General features: G+C 42.5%; 1 protein-coding gene across 10 annotated transcripts in view; it reads left to right on the top strand.

Annotated features, from left to right (window-relative positions):
• Positions 1–12,263, top strand: part of FRMD4A (FERM domain containing 4A) — an 814,406-nt gene that overhangs the window by 422,628 nt on the left and 379,515 nt on the right. The window contains exon 1 of one of the 10 annotated variants that reach the window (XM_086919684.1): positions 11,351–11,787. The exons of 8 other annotated variants lie outside the window; for them this stretch is intronic. The gene's annotated coding sequence lies outside the window, so the exon portion shown is untranslated. Of the gene's footprint in view, positions 1–11,350; positions 11,788–12,263 lie in introns of those variants that run through there. One more of the 10 variants, XM_086919681.1, reaches the window with a different exon arrangement.

Raw genomic sequence — 12,263 nt, 5'->3', positions numbered from 1 at the left:
CTCTGATCCAGGCTTGGATCTCTACGAACTATTCATCACTGGTCGCCGGCCAGCAACTCCTTTTCTTCCGGCTCCTGGCTCGTCAGCGAAGACCCCGACGCCTGTAAGACTTGTGCAGCCGCAGCCCTCGTGGCTAGGTAACTCGGCATTTCGGTGCCTGCATAGCCTCTTTACTCTAGGGTCCCGAGTCCCTCGCTTCCGACTTGCCTTATCGGGTCCGCCCGAGACCTTAAACTTTCCGTGTCCTCGGACACTTGTTTTAATTGTGCACTTGAAGTATTTTCCTAAGAGATTTGGTTTGTGCTTAGTACCCTGTCCTCATAAAGAGTCCAGGGCTGTTGTGAATCTTAATAAATATCCTGTTTATTTTCATAACACTTGTGTGGTGTCCTTTCACTGGGTGTTCAAGGGGTACATGTGTGGTAAACAGCTGGCTTAACGCGCCCTCTCGAGTCTTTAGCCTTAGACTGCTCGTATCCACGCTACTAGGATAGCTGGTCTATAGGTTGACTTACAACCAAACACCATAAGGGTCGTTGGAACGATACATAGCGGTCGCTAGAATAGCGAACGTTGCATATCGGGCCAACCTCTCACAGTAATCAGTCTCATCTCTATGTTCTCACTCGGTGGACTGATGGTGTCATCCATTGTTTCCCTTATTTTGTGTCTATCTGGATTAAGTAAAAACCCCTGCTCTTCCTCATTGGCCTTCCTCATTGCTGTATCTAGCTTCTTGGGGTTATACCCTCTGGCTTCATGGGCCCGATTCACAGACCTAACTTAAGACAAAATCCTAAACTTTCTACTTTTGGTATTCACAGAAGGCGTTTAGTAGTAGTAAAGTTAGGATTTTTTCTTAAGTTTGTCTTAAGACAAACTTAAGATAGACATAAGACAGACTTAAGACAAACTTAAGACAGACTTACAGACTTAAGACATACTTAAGTTAGGATTTTGTCTTAAGTCTGTCTTAAATTTGTCTTAAGTTTGTCTTAAGTCTGTCTTAAGTCTGTCTTATGTTTGTCTTAGGTTTGTCTTAAGTCAAACTTAAGACAAAATCCTAACTTTACTACTACTAAATGCCTTCTGTGAATACCAAAAGTAGTAAGTTTAGGATTTTGTCTTAAGTTAGTTCTATGAATCGGCCCCCAAGTCTATTTTTGGCTTCCAATTCACAGTATTCTCGGGCTTCCAATCTGCTACATGCCCTATGTAAACGGAGAAACTATCCATAAGGAGTGCTGGAAATCGTGTGCTGTTGGTGAAAACTACTGGCACGCAATACTGTATTCCCTGATGTGGGTTTTCTAAATAAACATGATTCCACTTTCGCCTAAATAGCTTGAACAGTAATATCAAGGAACTTGGCAGTCGACACATCTATATGGGCAGTAAAATGCAGATTTAGATTATTAGCACTGATTTTTGCAACAAACATAAGGGCCTGATCTTTGGTCCCTCTCCATATAGCAAAAATATCGTTGATAAACCGCCACCATTTTACTATGTATGAAGACCACTCACAAGCGTGTTGTACCATGAGGACAAGCTCCTCCCACTAACCCACATGAAGACATGCGTAGCTTGGGGAGATGCATGCCCCCATAGCCACACCCCGTAGCTGCTGAAACACCATACTGTCAAACATGAATACATTATTATACAGTTACCAATGTATCATTTTTAAAAGCATTTGGTTGTGACAGTACATCTCAATTGGTCTTTTGCCCAAAAAGTATTCTACTGCTCTTAATCCATCTGAGAGGGCTATACTAGTATATAGGGCAGTAATGTCCATGGTAAGGTAAACATATTCATCTGACCATACTTGATTGCTCAGTTGGAATAAAAAGTTAGTAGTGTCTTTAATATATGTTGGAAGATTGATCACAAAATCCTGGAGATAAAAATCAACATATTTTGATGTATTTTCAAAGGGACTATTGATTGCCGAAACAATGGGCCTCCCCGGGATGGGCAATTCGTTCTTATGAACCTTTGGAATGAAATACATATTAGGTAACATTGGAAAATCATTATTTAAAAACATTAATTCATCTTTGGAGATAAGACCTTCCCTTCTCCATACATTCAGTTTGTCCCTATAGTTCTTTTGTATCCTTTTTACTTGTGCCATGTTGATTTTACAATAGCAAGCTGCATCGTTAAGATGTCGATATGCCTCTTTTACATATTTATTTCAGTTCAATATTACGACGTTACCTCCTTTGTCTGATTTGTTGATGACAATGGCATTGTTGTTTTTTAACTTATTCATTAGTTCGAAATATTTTTAAGTTTGATATTTAGGGGTAATTCGTTGTGCTTGAATGTTTAATTGTAATTTCTTTAGTTCTTCTGTGACATTTTTTTTTTTTAAATGTATATATATATATATATACCCTCAAACCTATGTACATAGCCCTGCATGCACTCTTTAACCATGCACACATGGAATCTATATTTGCTCAAGAGAGATGCAGAAATAGTAATAGGAGTTTGACTCAAATGCACGGCTGTCACAAATTCTGATCTTATAAAAATATACACTCCTAGAAAAGATCTAGAAACATGTTTACAGTTCACTTGAAGCTGGCTATGTTTCTCTGCCCTCATTGCTATTGAGAGAGAGTACCTAATGACATTACACCATTACATTCAGTTCCTACCAGCAATAGTTTGCACCAAATCAATAAAATGATTTAATAAGGATTCCATGAGACCCACAGGGGGTTTCTCGCTTTTCATCGAGTGTGTTTTCCCTTTCGTGGAATCGTCCAGTAACTCGCCCCTCACAAATAAGATTAGAATCACATGGACCTATTTCCCCTTGCCTACAGTTAGGATCTGTTTATGCAAGCTGTGCATGGGCCTGCACTATCAATACAGCACTCGGTTCATACGTGTTGTCTATAATATTGAATTGAGTTTACTTTAGAAACAGGCTCCCCATATTATTACCCATATCCAGGCACTCCTTTGTCAGAAGGAATCAAGATTGTTCCTAATCCTTTCAACCTTTCCGGGGAGGGACTTTCTTGTCCTCATTATTTTGCTCCCTGTGGAGAAATGTTTGTTCTTGAGTATATCACCCGCAGAATAACAGCTGTGAGGTTTTTAATGGATCAACCAGGCAAGGCTGGTCTTTTCTGAAGGCTGTAAGACTAGATCACTTGCGTCCAGTGTCTAAATTAGAATAGGAACCAGCATGGACTTGAAGAATTCTGGTGGTCTGGACTGTTCGATCCATTTGTTTTAGAGTTGTGGAAAAGTATTCAGATGCTGTGAAGTGTTGATTTAATATACTGGAAATATATGGAGTGAAACAACCATAACAGAGTCCAAAACATTTTTTTTTATCATCCATGATAACAACATTAGAAAAAAAATCAGCAGAATTTGAACTATTTCAAGTCTTTCCAAGTGCAAATTGTGAACCATTGATGTGGAAGTGCCATTGGAACTGTAACATTTTTAAATCTTTTTTGAAGATCTTATAAGTTGGTACTTTTCTGAAAAGTGGTGTGAGTGAGTTTGTGAAAGAGAATGTGGGAGAACTTCTGAGAAGGGACTGTTGAAAACGTTTTTTCCCTTAAAGGAAGGAATTTCAAATAGAAGTTTGTCAGAGTGTCTAAGGTAGTGAAGACCACCCCACGTGACCAGTTTCTGCAAGATAGTTTGGAATACTGGAATGGATTGTCTTAAATGATATGAATGCCAGTTTAAAAATGCTCAAAGATACTCGAAAAAAAGTATTTTGAGAGTTACCAGAAGAGGAGTGATGTGGTTAATCCTTCTAGTACCTATTGCTAGCCTGGCGCAGCATGCCGAGCTGCCTTGAGAGGAGCTGGGTGCATCTTATGAATTCCTTTGATGAGTTGGGAGTTGTAGTAATAGTGTAATCTAGATAACACAAGAGGTTGTACTACTTGCATGAACCCCTCTCAGAGCATGAGATGTTTAAGTCTGTGATGGAAGTATCCCCTGTTGAACAACGAACAGGGTTGCTCTTGGGGAGTCAAGTTCTTGCTCATGATGAATCCTAGGTATGCCAGTCATTGATTGCACTCCAGTGGATAAACAGGAGTGGAGGCACTTGATGGGGGGATTGGAAGAAACTCCATTTGTAAGAGTTTAGCTTGAGATGATGGCGGGTTGACCGACACTGGTTGTCCCTGAGAGTCCTATCAAGGACTCAGGAAGGAAGGCATTATATATAGAGAGAATTTTCTGTTTGTGTATTGAAGGAGCGGTTTTTGAGGTAATATGTGAACCATTTAGGGATGACACCATTTGTATTTTATAACAACAAAAGGTATCCAGGAGTCACGACCCAGTGTTTTTGCTCGAGACTTACCACCATGTGACTTACAAGTTAGACTGTGTATTTATTCAAGTGCAAAAGACATTCAGCTACTCATATATTCAACATGCAACTTGGGTAGGAATTTTTCCCATCAGTTGCCGCTCTGTACCACCATTATCACATCATTTGGGTCCTCCTTACCCAGGAGTTAGTACACAAAGTCAATCACACTGTGACAGGTGTGGAGACTATGTGAGTGAGGAGACCGATGTCATTTGTGTTTATGATGGTATCAAATATGGTGTTGAAAGAATTATTTTACACCTGAGGGGAAGCAGTGCAGTGAAGATAAAGTGAAAGTGAGTAAAATTGGGTGAAACTGAGTAGAAAAAGTGATTTATTAGTTTCTCTCAGACCCCCAAGGCTAAAAACAAGTGAAAAAAGTAGATTTGACAAAATATCTACTGGCAAGTGGTCGACATGTTTCTGCATATAATTAGATGGTTTCCTATGCATTCATCAGGACCTTGATGTTGCTACTGCTTGCATTAAATAAGTGAAGAAAAAGTAAAAGGGAAAAATTTCACCTGAATATCAGGTGTAGAATCTCCGCCACAGTCCGATATTTGTGGGGATGACGCCTCACCTCACCTGGCAGCAGCTCAGGTAGAATAGGAGCACCGCTCTCTCCGCCTCCCAGAATAGCCCAGAGGGACGCTTGGAGACACCGACGGAGAGAGCGGTGCTCCTATTCTACCTGAGCTGCTGCCAGGTGAGGTGAGGCGCCATCCCCACAAATATCGGACTGTGGCGGAGATTCTACACCTGATATTCAGGTGAAATTTTTCCCTTTTACTTTTTCTTCACTTATTTAATGCAAGCAGTAGCAACATCAAGGTCCTGATGAATGCATAGGAAACCATCCAATTATATGCAGAAACATGTCGACCACTTGCCAGTAGATATTTTGTCAAATCTACTTTTTTCACTTGTTTTTAGCCTTGGGGGTCTGAGAGAAACTAATAAATCACTTTTTCTACTCAGTTTCACCCAATTTTACTCACTTTCACTTTATCTTCACTGCACTGCTTCCCCTCAGGTGTAAAATAATTCTTTCAACACCATATTTGATACCATCATAAACACAAATGACATCGGTCTCCTCACTCACATAGTCTCCACACCTGTCACAGTGTGATTGACTTTGTGTACTGACTCCTGGGTAAGGAGGACCCAAATGATGTGATAATGGTGGTACAGAGCGGCAACTGATGGGAAAAATTCCTACCCAAGTTGCATGTTGAATATATGAGTAGCTGAATGTCTTTTGCACTTGAATAAATACACAGTCTAACTTGTAAGTCACATGGTGGTAAGTCTCGAGCAAAAACACTGGGTCGTGACTCCTAGATACCTTTTGTTGTTATAAGTTAATGAATAGGGGCATGTGTCCAGTTCTGAGTCGTAAAACTTGCCCTTAGACCCTCCGTTATATAGTGTGTTTTACCATTTGTATTTTGCCTGCTCCCCTTACTTACCCTGTGCCTAATACACCTATCCAGGTCAGAAAGACAAACGATATTTGTGTGTTTCTGCTGCCTCTCTGTCTTTTCGTGTCTAAACATCCACTTCCAATTTTCAAAATGTTGACCTTAATGTTATCGTTTTTTCATTTTTCTGCCTCCTAATTCCAAAAGCTCAGTTTGTACCAGAAGAAGAAGTTAACTGAAATCCGAAGTTACACGAAGTTTAGGTGTTTCTGTGGACTAATGCATACATTAATGAATCAGCTGCAGTGGTGTATGCCTAGCTGAGTGATCAAGGTTTGAAACTTGGTGGAGTCGCTCCACCTTAAATGCTTTTGAGATGGTTAAACGAATAGCATTGATAATAAACACCTGTTATCAGAATTTCAAAGAAAAATTGGAGTATTAAAAAACGGCCTTATTTTATATAATAGAACACATTGTTAACTCTGAATATTTGAAGAGAAATCTATTCCGTTAGCATTTTGGACTCATAAAATTATTTTGGCCAACATTGACACAGATGCACAACTAGCTCCAAGAAGCCAACATCTGACTGTAATTTATATTTATTTTGTTTCTATTTAAACTATAATGGCCAGCCTTTGCGGTGATATGTGAAAGAAACTGGCGAGCACTTGTTCAGAAACATATGGTAGCAATTGCATTCCATTTCCTAACAGAACGTTCAGACTTCCATTTTCATCAAATGTCATGATCCTCAAATCCTCAATAGTTTTCAGAAGTATCACGAATTCGGAATACTAATTAAACAATAACAATGACATGTCGCATATTTTTCATTTTTTTCTAGACTAGTTTCTTCAAATTTTTAAATCATTTTAAAAATGAATCCTCAGGCACGGCAGTTTATAGACCAGTTTACTTAGAATAATATTAAAGTCAAATATTGAAGTAGCTATAGTATAATAAGAATTATAATTCATTGTATTTAGCTCACAGCTGCCATACGGCCTCCTGGTGCTGACTCTAGTGGGCAACGAGAGAAAACTGACAGGCCTGTCAACATTTAACATACAAATAAAATATATAATCACAATGCCAATCAACATCCCCTTCGGAGATTCACGAAAATAACTGGGTGAAACCAGAGAAGCTTGCCTTCGCTGCCTGATATCAGGCCTTTTACTCTCATCGAGATTTGTGTTCTTGGGGAGCTAAATATACTTACTCAAAAATGATATTGGCTGCAAAATATATGTCCTTCCATAAAATGACAAGATGGAAGAGAAGGGAAATTGTTTGTCCAAAACGCTTGTTCTTGTGGCCAAAATGGGCATCTTAACACCTTGCGTGCGGTACGATTTACCGCCGGGTGCTGAGCCCTAACGGAAACGGGCGTGGTCATGACGGAACAGTTCCGTCATGAGCACAGCTCAACCGATGCTCATGACGGAACCGTTCCGTCATGAGCATGGAAAGGACTAAGAAAATTGAAAGCTGATGTTTACGTACCCAATTGTTCTACTTATATACGATGTTGAAAGTTGAAATTTGAGGGATTAGATATATTGAGTGGAAACACTTATTGCTGCTGACATTTATTTAGTGTCATGTGGCACTTGCTGATATTGCTCTAATTGAATGACACAGATGAAGGCAATTCATCATTATACTGGTATAACTTTTTTGGCATAATTATGACTATTGCTATCTGAGATCTAAGACTGTAACATTGGTGTTACCTAATTCACATATGCTACCTATACCTATAAGGTCTCTGTAGTACTTACTTGGCCTGTAAAGTAAGTTGAGCCTAGAGCATAGCTTCGCTTACTTTACAGGGTGAGATTGTGATAAATGTGTTGTTCTCAACCCGGTGCTTCCAAGTAGCTTCGCAGCCAATTGAATGGCTAAGAACCTACTTGGAAGAGACTGGATAGAAACAACTGAAGTATACAGAAAGCAAAAGTGAAGAAAGCTTCTACATACATATACCCTACTACAAAATTCACCTATATGTCAGCTGTAGTGGCAGTTAAATCATGAATGCTTTGATCACCAATTATATCAATGGGTTGCTCCACTTTGAGACATTCAAAAATCTCTTATTTGCAAATGATGTTATATAGAAAGCCAAGGAGGGGAAACTAGACAAAGTAAACACAGCTCTTAGAGCCCTGTTTTACTTTCTGTTTCTGTTGCCGTCTTCTTGACGTCTGAGAGCAGGGGTAGTAAGAGAAGTGGTACATTTTCCAAAGTCTAGCCATACTTTATTGATGTCCGTAGCAAAGAGTAATGCTAAATTACGTGTTTTGACTATTTCAACGTGTTGTGAAACCGGTGGCATTTTAGACAATTCTTTGAAAATTGTGCAGTAAATAGTAGAATTTGACTGTCTAAAATCTAGGATGTAGAAAAACATCCCCACTTGCACCATAAGGGATATTGGGATTGCTGCCTAGTCTCCACCACATTTTAGTCACTGACATAAAAGACATTAAGAACACCTTTAACGTAGGGGCTGCTGTAGGAATTTGGCAAAGCATCTATTTGCAGGAAAGAGATCACTGCATTGTGATGACTTCGCCATGCAAGTAGCAAAGGAAACACTCTGACAGTCCAGTGATGTGTGATGCTCTGCTAACTTTGTAGCCTGTGGTTTATAGTCTTGTTAATCCCCTCACAAAGCCAAAAAGATAATTTTAACAAGCATTGGCAACGCCAATATACCTTTTGGCTATGGATATACCTTTTGTTCATGCTGTACAGCTTCTACTGTACAGTATGAACAAAAGTAAAAAAAAAAACATGCTGCTGGTGGGCTCTTCATTTTTAGGTATGTATAATGAAGCTTTCATTTAGAAAGCAAAAGGACTGTCAGCAATTTGCTACCTTTCTCTGCCAAAAAAGTTAAAATGTAAGGTAAAATAATACAAATTGGATTGTGGAGGCGGGGACAACAGAGAAGTCGGGGAGAGCGGGAAGCAACAGGGAATGGCAGGGAGGAGGGGGAAAGCAGCACTCAATGGAGAGCAACACGGGAAACAGGAAGAAACAGACAAATGAGATATAGAAACATAGAGCACAGGGGAGAGAAACACATGGGTGAGAGAGAACAACACGGCAACCAGGAGGAGAGAAGCGCACAAGGGAGACTACTGGAAAACGTGTGTACTCTCATGGAGTGAATAAGCAAAAAGAAGAAAGTAGTTCAATAAATGTGAGCAGCGGAAGGACACAAGTAAAGAGGATGTGCTCGAGGGCAGGGACAAACACAAATAAAGAAGGCAAGCCATCAAGTAAGAAGCAAGCAAGTGAGAGTGAAAATATAGCCAACCAATGGTAAGCAATGGGTGAGCTTCAAGCCCACTGTTAGTTCTTGGTACGCTGACAAAAGAAGGAGGGAACATCTGCACCAGACCTCTGATGTCATCACCAACACCTGTAAAGTACAAGACCACAGAGAAAGGATAGAGGGAGAGGGGCGGTGGGGTTGGATGGGAAGGTTCATGAAGGCAATCTATGCAATCGATAACCATACGGAAGTACGGCTCATGTTCGATCTGACGCCATGTTTGATTATCACTGTCTGGCACAGGACATTATGAAATCCCAGATGCTTATATGCAGTCCCCTGGGGTTGCAACATGCTACCACTGAAGAGGAAGTCAGCTGCATACATACATACATACATTCATACTTGCATTCATACACCTGCTGCAGTGAAGCAAATGTCCAAGGATGCACTGACCTTCAGGAGGGAAAGGTGTGCAAAGGGGTCGGAGAGACCCATGAGATAGGACAATATACAGGCTGACTCCTGAGAGCAGTGTCCTGAATAAGCAGATTTACACATTCTTGTGCCAGGGAAAAAGAATGAATTGCAAGAATCATGGAATATACCATTTTTAGAGCACTTTAATATCTATCAAAGTCTCAAAAGGAAAACAAATGTTTTGATTCTTTCCGATGGTGATACTTAGCAATAAAAGATGGGTCCTTGTGACCTTGTAGTGTGAAGTAACATGCGTTGCACATGTTCACTTCTGGCAAGGAAGCCCATTAGAGTGGGAGGGGTGTTTTGGACTGCAGAGGCGGACATATGGTGAGTAAAATTATTTAGTAGTTTTTCTGACGGGAAGACCCACTCATCAGGAAATCCCTGGCTGCTAAAAGCTGCTGACTAAGTGGAGGGCAGGGGCTGCCGCATGTACTCTGCACCCTGCGGTGTCCTCGCCTTGCCGGCTCCCCGATATTGGGATACACTTCCAGCTACAGACATCTCAGGATATCTGAATGTCTTCCCAGTCGATGTCAATAAAGTGTCATGAGGGCCAGTGCAGGGGCTACCGCATAGAAATATACAGTTTTTTCCACTGCAGGCGCAAGCACCGTATTCAAATCTTGTCTTTTAATATAGTTATTGTGAAGACATGGCTGCACATAACATGTCGTCAGCATGTATCTTGGACTATCTGCAGGGCCACTAGAATTATACGGCAGTTGAGGGCCAAATTATGCGGCAGGGTTGACTACATTACTCTGCAAGAAAAGGCAAATTATGCTGTATATTGTGCCACATTGGGTGTAAGTATTACTTCATTATTTTGTCATTTTTACTCTTGTTAGCACTACCTGGGCATACGTTGTACCTCTTTAGTACCAGTTTAATGCCCAAATATAAGAATAATAAAAAGTGATCAGTCAACCTTTGCAAAGAGAGCCTTCCACTTTCACGGCAACCTGTGTGGCTACGTTTTTATTAGCTTTTGAATCGTTTGAGCTATAAAAATGTTTCTGTTGTTAAAACCTTCAGATTATGCAACTGTTGGATTGTGTGGCAAATCTATAATTATGCAAAAAACGCTGCAACCTCACAATCGCATAATTCCAGTGGCCCTGACTATCTGTCTCTAGTAAAGATCATACATGTGCATGAAGGGAGGAGGCAGGGCACACTCTCTGAAGAGCATCTTAATGAGGAACGTATTGGACGTGGAAGCATTCTGAGTCATTGGTACCCTTTACTTTAGGAGTCCTATGGTTTACTGAAAATTATAGAAAACACCATCTTCCTCGCACCCGCACTGTCATCCTCGTTTATATGAAGCCTGAACACCGACCGAGCCCTGAAGAAAGCCCAACTGACCGGGCCTTTACTTCTGGTGACTCATGAGTGACTGGGGTGTGTCAGTCTGGGGGCAGATTTCCTCTAGGGTGGGGTGTCTGACCTAGTCAGCAGAGGATGCCACAACTTCGCCTTCCTGCTGCGGTCCTTCCAGAAAATTTAAATGGTAAGAGATGTATTTTTACAAAATGTATCTTTTATTTAACGTTTACACCTCCACGTACCTATGTTCTGCAGAACGTGGTGCCAACATTGTGGGAAATTTTCCCAGCCCTCTTTGTGGGCAAGCAGGCAGGCCTGCAGCAACCCTGCGTGTTCCAGGGGTGCCTGCCTGCCTGCTCCCACGTGACGCAGCACCAGAGGCTGCTGCTGTCTTCCTTGCTTCGGTCTCCCCGCCTCCCATCCCCCACTGCCAGCCTCCTTTCATTTAAAGTCTGTTTTTGTCTGCACGTGAGCTGTTGGAAAGGGAGTCAGGGCTTGGAGCCGGCGGAGGGGCCGCGGCACCGCAGCTGCTGCCAGGCAGGCTCTGTCTGTTGTCGTGCCCGTGTGCCCGGGCAGCCGGCCCCTGCGCGTCCTGGCGTGGCGCACCCTGGACCGCCGCCAGTGCCTCTCCCGGAGACCGTTAGCTGCCCGGGAGAGGGGATGTGGTAGCTCCCCGCACACAGCCCAGGAGAGGGGAGGGGAAGGAAGGGCTGGGGCGGGATTCAAGCAATAGAACAGCAGCCCGGAGAGAGAGTGCCGGCGGAGAGCGTGCGCATGGATGCGCGGTGTTAGGCCGGCGCCTGCCCATGGAGCGTCGGACGCGCCGCCCTGTGCCTGCCACCGCCGGGTAACGCAGCCGCCTCCCGCCCTGAACCAAGGTAACGACTCCAGCATTTTCATCCCGCGATGGTGGCGGGTGGAGGGGGCGTGAGACGCGCTCCAGCAGCGCCGGGTAATCTAGCAATCCGGAGCCCACTGGGAATAAAGGACACATGTTGGCGGGCCGGGCATTGAGCGGGCGCGCTGGTGTGTGCGGTGGAACAGATATGTTTAACCCTTGCATGGGGTGCAGAAACGTCCAGCCGCTGTGTGACCCCCGTTCGCATCTGCTTAGGGCATCTCTACAGGGACAAGCATACACTGCAGCATGCCCCGTGCAGGCCCCCGCAGCAGGCTCCAAGCCCCCGTTTTAATGCATAAATCAGCGTTCCCCTTAAGCCCACCGACATGCAACGCAAGGGCCGCGCGCACACTGTCTCAGCCATTGATTGTAGTATATTCTTTTGGGGGGCGAATATAGTGAAATATTGTTGGGTTTTTTTTTACCGTCGTATGTATGATCCATTCTGTATAG

This window comes from Lissotriton vulgaris, chromosome 1_1, assembly GCF_964263255.1.
Source record: "Lissotriton vulgaris chromosome 1_1, aLisVul1.2, whole genome shotgun sequence".
Taxonomy (NCBI): domain Eukaryota; kingdom Metazoa; phylum Chordata; class Amphibia; order Caudata; family Salamandridae; genus Lissotriton; species Lissotriton vulgaris.
This window is presented reverse-complemented; position numbering and strand designations above follow the sequence as displayed.